The sequence below is a fragment of the Camellia sinensis genome, chromosome 10, assembly GCF_055761805.1.
Source record: "Camellia sinensis isolate YWXY chromosome 10, ASM5576180v1, whole genome shotgun sequence".
NCBI lineage: Eukaryota > Viridiplantae > Streptophyta > Magnoliopsida > Ericales > Theaceae > Camellia > Camellia sinensis.
The window spans coordinates 11,511,959-11,521,304 of record NC_138970.1 but is presented as its reverse complement, the minus strand read 5'-3'; the positions used below and the strand labels follow the sequence as shown (position 1 = coordinate 11,521,304).

Genomic DNA, 9,346 nt, shown 5'->3' with positions numbered 1-9,346 from the left:
AAAACAAAACTTATACCTTTTGTGACATAACTTACATCTTTTATGAAAACAGTTATAACTTTTTTGAAAATTTACACATTTTATGGAAAATATGTTTTGATAAAGTTTACACATTTCGTTAAAAACCTACACCTTTTATGAAAGTTTACACCTTTTGGTGAAAATACTTACTTATTTTCTGCAAAGTTACTCAATTTGTGAAATAATTTTCTCCATAAAATTTACATATTTATTGGAACTTACACATTTTCTGTAAACAAAATTTACACATTTTGTGACATAACATACATATTTTGTGAAAATATTTACACATTTTTTGAAAATTTACACCTTCTATTGAAAATATGTTTTCATAAAGTTTACACATTTTGTTAAAAATTTGCACCTTTACTGAAGGTTTACACCTTTTGGTGGAAATAATTACACATATTCTGAAAAATTACTCCATTTGTGAAATAATTTTTTTCCATAAAATTTACACATTTTATTGGAACTTACACATTTTCTAAAAACAAAACTTACACCACTTGTGACATAGCTTACATGTTTTCTGAAAATATTTACAACTTTTTTGAAAATTTACACCTTTTATGGAAAATATGTTTTCATAAAATTTACACATTTTGTTAAAAACTTACACATTTTGGTGGAAATACTTACACTTTTTTTGAAAAGTTACTCATTTTGTGAAATTTTTTTTCCAGAAAATTTACAATTTTTATTAGAGCTTACACATTTTCTAAAAACAAAACTTACACATTTTCTGAAAAGTTACTCCTTTTGTGAATTTTTTTTTTTCAAAGAATTTACACCTTTTCATAGAACTTATACATTTTCTGAAAACAAAATTTACACATTTTGTGACATAACTTACATCTTTTGTGAAAACATTTACACATTTTTTTGAAAATTTACACCTTTTATGGAAAATATGTTTATAATTTTCACCTTTTATTGGAAGTTACGCTTTTTCTAAAAACAAAACTTACACCTTTTGTGACATATTTTACATATTTTGTGAAAACATTTACACAATTTTTGAAAATTTACACATTTTATGGAAAATTTCCTTTCATAAAATTTACACATTTTGTTAAAAACTTACACATTTTCTAAAATTTTACACCTTTTTGTGGAAATACTTATACATTTTCTGAAAATTTACTCCATTTGTGAAATAATTTTTTCCATAAAATTTAAACCTTTTTTTGGGACTTACACCTTTTCTGAAAACAAAACTTACACCTTTTGTGACATAACTTACATTTTTTATGAAAACATTTACACCTTTTTTGAAAATTTACACCTTTTATGAAAACTTTTCTTTCATAAAATTTACACATTTTGTCAAATACTTACACCTTTGCTTAAAGTTTACACCTTATGATGAAAATACTTACACCATTGATCAAAAGTTACACCTTTCTCAAAAAAAAAAAAAAAATTCATCATATTTACAACTTTTCATGTAACTTACGCTTTTTGTTCTAATTTTTCAAAAACTGTGCAAATTTTATAAAAGAAATTATTTCACAAAATGTGTAACTTTTCAGAAATGATGTATGTTTTTTCGAAAATGTGTAAATAACTTCAAAAAAGATGTAGGTTTTGTTTTCACAAAAGGTGTAAGTTCCAATAATATGTGAAAATTTTATGCAAAAAATTATTTCATAACAGAAGTAATTTTTCAGAAAAGTTGTAAATATTTCCACAAAAAGGTGTAAGTTTTACGAAAATGTGCAAATTTTATGAAAGAAAATATTTCACAAAAGGTATAACGCTTCAGAAAAAAGGTGTAATTTTTGTTTTTACAAAATCTGTAAGTTCCAAAAAAAGGTCTAAATTTTGTCGACAAATAATAATTTAGTCGCTAAAGGTTGAAAATTTTATTACCACCGGCCCTCCTCTTGTCTGTTTCACACCAACACTGTTTCTGTTCTCTCTCACACATACACAGAACAGTCACCACCAATCCTCACCCCCGCTAACCACCCAATCGTCGCGGGCCACCGTTGCTCATCACCGTCTGACATTGCCACCGCCACGGCCGTGCCGCAAATCAAAGTTTTTTTTTTCTCTCTCTCTCTCTATCGATCTTGGTCTCTCTCTGTTGATCTCGGGCTCTTCTCTGTCGATGTCAGTCTCTCTCTCTCTCTATGTCGATCTCTGTCTATCTCTGTGTCTATTGATCTTGGTCTGTCTGTGTCGATCTCGGTCTCTTCTCTGTCGATCTTGGTCTGTCTCTCTCTATTGATCCCTGTCTATCTTGGTCTCTCTGTCTGTCGATCTGTGTCTGTCTCTCTCCATCCCTTCCTCTATATTAAAAACAGGTTCTCTTTTACATTGAGATACTTGGTCGGATTTGGACTTGGATTCGCTATTCCAAGCCCTCCCAAACGCCTCTTCTCTGTCCGGACTTCTAGAGAGAGAAAGACCAAGCCCTCACAAACGCCTATTCTCTCGCATATTGCCATTATTTGAACAGCACAAATACAGTTTGATTGGATTTTAGGAACTTATACGTTTTGTGAAAAAAATGAAACTTACACCTTTTGTGAAATACTTACATCTTTTGTGAAAACACTTACACTATTTCTGGAAGGCTACACCTTTTGTAAAATAATTTATTTTGTAAAATGTACACATTTTCTGAAAATTTACACATTTTCGTTGAAATACTTACACATTTTTTGAAAAGTTACTCCTTTTGTAAATAATTTTATTAAAAAAATTTATACATTTTATTGGAACTTACACCTTTGCTAAAAACAGAACTTACACCTTTTGTCTAACAACTTACATGTTTTGTGAAAAAATTTACACATTCTATGGAAAATATGTTCTCATAAAGTTTACACGTTTTATTAAAAACTTACACATTTTCTGAAAGTTTACACATTTCAGTGGAAATATTTACACATTTTGTAAAAAGTTACTCCTTTTGTGAAATAATTTTTTTCATAAAATTTACACATTTTATTAGAACTTACACCTTTTGTGACATAACTTACATCTTTTTTGAAAATATTTACACATTTTTTGAAAATTTACACCTTTTCTTAAAAACTTACACATTTTCTGAAAGTTTACACCTTTTGGTGGAAATATTTACACATTTTTTTTTGAAAAGTTACTCTTTTTGTGAAATAATTTTTTCCATAAAATTTACACATTTTATTAGAATTTACACATTTTCTGAAAACAAAAGTTACACCTTTTGTGACATAACTTACATCTTTTGTGAAATTATTTACACCTTTTTTTTTTTAAATTTACACATTTTATGGAAAATATGTTTTGATAAAGTTTACACATTTTGTTAAAAACTTACACATTTTCTGAAAGTTTACACATTTTGGTGGAAATACTTACTTCTTTTCTGAAAAGTTACTCCATTTGTGAAATAATTTTCTCTATAAAATTTACACATTTTATTTGAACTTACACCTTTTCTAAAAACAAAACTTACACGTTTTGTGACATAACTTACATCTTTTCTGAAAACATTGATATGTTTTTTTGAAAATTTATACATTTTATGGAAAGTATGTTTTCATAAAGTTTACACATTTTGTTAAAAACTTACACTTTTTCTGAAAGTTTATACATTTTGGTGGAAATACTTACACATTTTCTGAAAAATTACTCCATTTGTGAAATAATTTTTTTCATAAAATTTACACCTTGTATTAGAACTTACACCTTTTCTGAAAACAAAAGTTACACCTTTTGTTCCATAATTTACATCTTTTGTGAAAACATTTACACATTTTATGGAAAATTTCCTTTTATAAAAGTTATACCTTTTGTTAAAAAGTTACATCTTTTCTTAAAATTTACACCTTTTGGTGGAAATACTTACACTTTTTCTAAAAAGTTACTTCTTTTGTGAAGTAATTTTTTTCATAAAATTTACACATTTTATTGAACTTACACCTTTTTTGAAAACAAAAGTTACACATTTGGTGTCATAATTTACATCTTTTGTTAAAACATTTATACCTTTTTTGAAAATTTACACCTTTTATGAAAAATTTCTTTTCATATAATTTGCATGTTAAAAAGTTACACATTTTCTGAAAAGTTACTCCTTTTGTAAACTTTCAAAAAAGGTGTAAGTTTTTAACAATAGGTGTAAACTTTATGAAAAGAAATTTTTCATAAAATGTGTAAATTTTCAAAAAAGGTGTAAATGTTTTCACAAAAGATGTAAGTTATGTCACAAAATGTGTAACTTTTGCTTTCAGAAAATGTGTAAGTTCTAATAAAATGTGTAAATTTTATGAAAAAAATTATTTCACAAATGGAGTAACTTTTCAGAAATGGTGTAAGTATTTTCACTAAAAGGTGTAAACTTTCAAAAATGGTGTAAGTTGGTGTAAATTTTATGAAAGAAAATTTCCCAGAAAAAGGTGTAATTTTTCAAAAAATGTGTAAATTTTTTCATAAAACATGTAACTTATGTCACAAAAGGTGTATGTTTTGTTTTTAGAAAAGGTATAAGTTTCAACAAAAGGTGTAAATTTTATGAAAAAAATTATTTCTCAAAAAGAGTAACTTTTCAGAAAAAGTGTAAGTATTTCCACCAAAAGGTGTAAACATTCAGAAAATGTGTAAGTTTTTAACAAAAGGTGTAAATGTTATGAAAAAATTTATTTCACAAACGGTGTAACTTTTCAAAAACGGTTTATGTTTTCCACAAAAGGTGTAAATGACTTCACAAAACGTGTAAGTCTTGTATTCACAAAATGTGTAAGTTTCAACAAAATGTGTAAATTTTATGAAAAATTTATTTCACAAAAGGTGTAACTTTTCAAAAAAGGTTTATGTTTTTCACAAAAGGTGTAAATGACTTCACAAAACTTGTAAGCCTTATATTCACAAAATGTGTAAGTTTCAACAAAATGTGTAAATTTTATGAAAAATTTATTTCACAAAAGCAGTAATTTTTTAGAAAATGTGTAACTATTTTCAGTAAAAGGTGTAGGATTTAAGAAGAGATGTAAGTTTTAACAAAATATGTAAATTTTTTGAAAGAAATTATTTCACAAAATGTGTAATTTTTCAAAATGGTGTAAGTTTTTTCACAAAAGATCTAATTAAATTCACAAAAGGTGTAAGTTGCGTTTTCACAAAATATGTAAGTTCCAACAAAAAGTGTAAATTTTTGAAAAAAAATATATTTTACGAAAGGTATAACTTTTGAGGAATGGTGTAAGTAATTTCACTACAAGGTATAAGTTTTCAGAAAAGGTGTATGTTTTAACAAAAAGTGTAAATTTTATGAAACAATTTCTTTCACAAAAGGTGTAACTTTTCTGAAAAGATGTATGTTTTTTCACAAAACGTGTAAGTCATGTTTTCACAAAATGTGTATGTTTTTTCACAAAAGGTGTAAGTTACTTCACGAAATGTGTAAGTTTCAAGAAAATGTGTAACTTTTATGAACAAAATTAATGTATAAAAGGTGTAACTTTTCATAAAAGGTGTAAGTTCTCAGAAAAAGTATAAATTTTTCAAAAAAGGCGTAAGTGTTCAGAAAAGGTGTAAGTTCCCTCGGCCCGTCTGTCTCTCTTCTATCTCGGACCCTCTCTCTTTTTGTCTGTCTCTCTCCCTGTCTCTTCGTTCTTCCATTTTCCCGTAGCCTTAGGGTTTTACAGAGAAAAATATTTGAGGGCAAAAATCATATTGAAAGAACAAGCTTATTTATTTAAGTTTAGTGAACAACAATCATTTAAGTTCTTGGGAAGGCTAGCCATGAAAGTGGATGCATAAATTCATTTTTTAAGTTGATTTTTGTCGTTGGAGCACAACCGCAAGGGTTAATCGAGCACCACCGTCGCTTTGTCTCCTCCGGTTGGTATGGCCTCTATTTCGCGCTCTCTCTTTCCCTGTCCTTGTGTCTCTCTGTCTCCTTGTTTGTCTTCTTTCATTCACATATACCTTCACACCCAACCCGAAATCGACCCAATAGGAACTGTTTTGTACTCCATTTTTTGTATTTTGTGCTATTCGAATAGGAACTCTTCCCTCTACTACCCTAAATCGACCTAATAGGAACTGTTCTATACTCAATTTTTGTATTTTCTCCGTTTCGAATAGGAACTCTTCCCTCTGCTACTAGTGCTGCAAGTTGAACATAAGTTTCATAGTAGTTAGTAACAAGCATAATGAGTAATCTTGATTCAGCAATGGCTAGCACACTCGGTTGAATTCTGTTTTCAATTTTGTAGTACTCGGTGACTTTATATTGCCAAAACTTATGTTTAGAAACAACCAATGTTACATGGACTCTTCAAAATAGATCAAATACCCGTGTCGGACACCCGACACTTGGACAAGGGTATGGGATATGTGTCAGATACTTTTTAACGGATACTTCTTATATAATTGTATATAACATAATTATTATATGTGCATATTATTGTATAATTACTATAAATGTCATTTTGACACTATAAGTTACATATAGTACCATTTTATCTCACATATTAGATTAAAAATATAATATTTTTTTCCCGAGTCCGCGTACCCTTAAATTTAAGATTTAGTAAGTCCGACATGTAGATACATACCCGCACCCGACACCCATACCCGAGTCCATGTAACATAGGAAACAATTGTTTGTTTCAGTGCTGAAGTTCATGCATAGTTGACGGTATTGAACTTAAAACATAAGAAAGCCAATTGAAAGAGTTGAAATGATGATAACAATTTTCAAATTTTGTAGAGAGCTATTCGTTCCCCACACCCAATTCTTTTCCCAGAGTCAAACCCTTCACTTTCATGGCTAGCCTTTTCAATAACTTAAGCGGCTGGAGATAATGGTTGAAAATCAATACCTTTTCCCCACCTGATTGGCACAAGCCTAACAGATTAAGGAAGAAGTTTGCCTTCAGTCCTTCTGTAATATCCAATTTCTCTAAGATGTGATCCATCTGGGCATCGTCAAGCCCCTCTCTTTCTATAGATGTGTCTGTAGGTGAACTCTTTAGGAGAGGTCTCAACTGTGCATGTACATAAAGTGTGCTCCCATCCCAGGTGATGTTGAACTTCTTAACTAAGTTCTTCAGTTCTTCAACTTCACGCTTATGCGTAGGGCTGAGGTGAAGAAATATAGAAAAGTCAACAAGCCTAGGCAATTCATGAAGAAAGTCTCATTCATAGAAATGGAGAACCTTGCCTATCATTGCACGCAACTCTTGAATGACTGTTACCTTTCTCTTGAAATTATCATTTTTCTATTGAATAGCAGTTACATTCGAAGAGAAAGGTAGCTATCATTCAGGAGTTGCAGGCTGTCTGGACTTTATTGAGAGAGTTCATGACATCCGTATTTTCATTTCTGGGAGTATGACCTTCGTCCAAAATGAGAATGGATGGGTATGTTAGCAGTATTTGTTGGCAGGCAGCGATAGTCTTGTTTGTTTCATTGTCACATACAATTGAAGAAACTTGCTTGTACGACCGGAAAAGTATTCTTCTCTGATATGCCCATTGTTTGAGCACCTGAAGGTGCTATGCTCGATTATCCGCTTTTACATAGTAGACGTCATATAGTGAAATGTCCTCAACTTGCCATGTGAAGAACTCTTTCTTTCATGTAGCCAGAATGCCTCTTGGCAACACCACTAGTGGTCTAGCATGGGGATACTTGGCCAGAAAACTCCACATAAAAGTAATTATCACGAAAGTTTTTTGAGAGCCTGGAGTGTGGCTAGAATGCAGCCACTTGGATTCTTTGCAACCAAGTTGCTCAGTAGGAAATTGAAGCCCTCAACTTGATGGGGTTTTATCTGCTTTTTGTGCTTGGGATGAGCACCAATTTCAGTGACAGTAGAATCCTGTCCAGATAGTTGAACCCCATCATGAAATAGTTTAGTTGCTTCATTGTCCTTTGTAGTTCGGCCTCGATAAAAGTATGTGCGTATAGTCCTTGAGCCCTAAATCAAAAACAAAATGTAGTCCTTCCTCTTCAATTTTTGGGAAATTATGCATTTATCGCTTGTACAAATAATTTTTTCAATTGTAAGCTGTCTGAACTAAATGAAAAATTTTGATGTGTGTCCTTTCTTTTGACCGTTTCAAAATTTGTATATGTGTTGGGAAATTATGCATTTTGTTGTGTGTGTTTACGCAAAATTTTCAGGTTAACAGCCACATGTTGAAGTCGTTTCTTTGTGTTCTTATAAATATTGATTGGAATACTTTGCAAGAATTGTCATCATTGCATTTGATGGATATTGGTCACCTCGCACCAACAATGTTAGTTTTCTCCTTGAAGACTTGCTACCAGTTGGTTTCGTACATATGTTTGTAAACAAATGAAATCCATCACCAAGGAATACCTTGAATTTTTTTTAGGATCAATTGTTACAGCAGCCCATGTACTTTTGTCTTTGTGTCGTTTGTTTTGCACAAATTTTGAATGGCCTCGCTTTGTATCGCCAATTGTGAACTTTTCTTTCAATTACGTCCATTTGATTACAACTCTTCACTGTTTTCTATCAGAAAATATGCATATATGTGGCATGTGTACTTTTTTTTCTAGTGAACTTATAACTTTACTCAACTTAGTTAATCTCAATCAATTAACATTACAATATTTGTTCTGAAAATCATAAACGACATTAGCAATTTGACCAAAATTGTCCACGAAATTTAAAATGAAGTGTCAGAATTGATGGAGTTTAAAGTGCATCCATTCAAATTAGACAATGGACAAAATGTGTACACCACCCTTGTAATTTCCCTTCAATCTAATTTGTATGATTTCCTCTTTCTTAAAGGGGAAGGAAAAGATTGAAGACAATTGGCGAACAACATATCCAAATGTCTGACACTATCAATGGCCCTTCTCGAAAGCGGCTAGTTGGACCATTCATTTGTTACAAGTACTAGTTGTTCATTTTCACAATTCGGAATTACATTTTTTATAGTGAAAGTATTTGCCTTGTCGAAGTTCAGTTTGTGATGTTTTAAATTGGTTTGGTTTCGTATGTGTGAAAATGTTTAAATTGGTGTTGATTCAATCCCGGATGTACGAAAAGTGTGTTATGTAGATTTCGGGGCCAGCTTGACATAAATACTTGGCAACAATTGAAAGAAATGCAAGGGCCGGACAACACTCGACCAAAAATGGCGAGTGTGGAAATTTGTATTCTCTATAATACACTATGATGGAAACACATTACTGGGTTGCTATCCACATGTTGTATTGAATGGTTGTACTGGGCTTCTGATTCTTTCACGTTTGTTGGATTGTAGCATGTAATAATGTCACCTTCCTACTGTTTTTGTAAATTTCAATTCGTTCTAAAATTCCACCTACATTTTGTCACTGAAT

At 30.8% G+C, this 9,346-nt stretch overlaps 1 pseudogene; it reads right to left on the bottom strand.

Annotated features, from left to right (window-relative positions):
- Positions 1-6,734: 6,734 nt before the first annotated feature.
- LOC145800142 (protein CHROMATIN REMODELING 35 pseudogene) lies at positions 6,735-8,480 on the bottom strand (annotated as a pseudogene).
- Between the last annotated feature and the right edge of the window lie 866 nt (positions 8,481-9,346).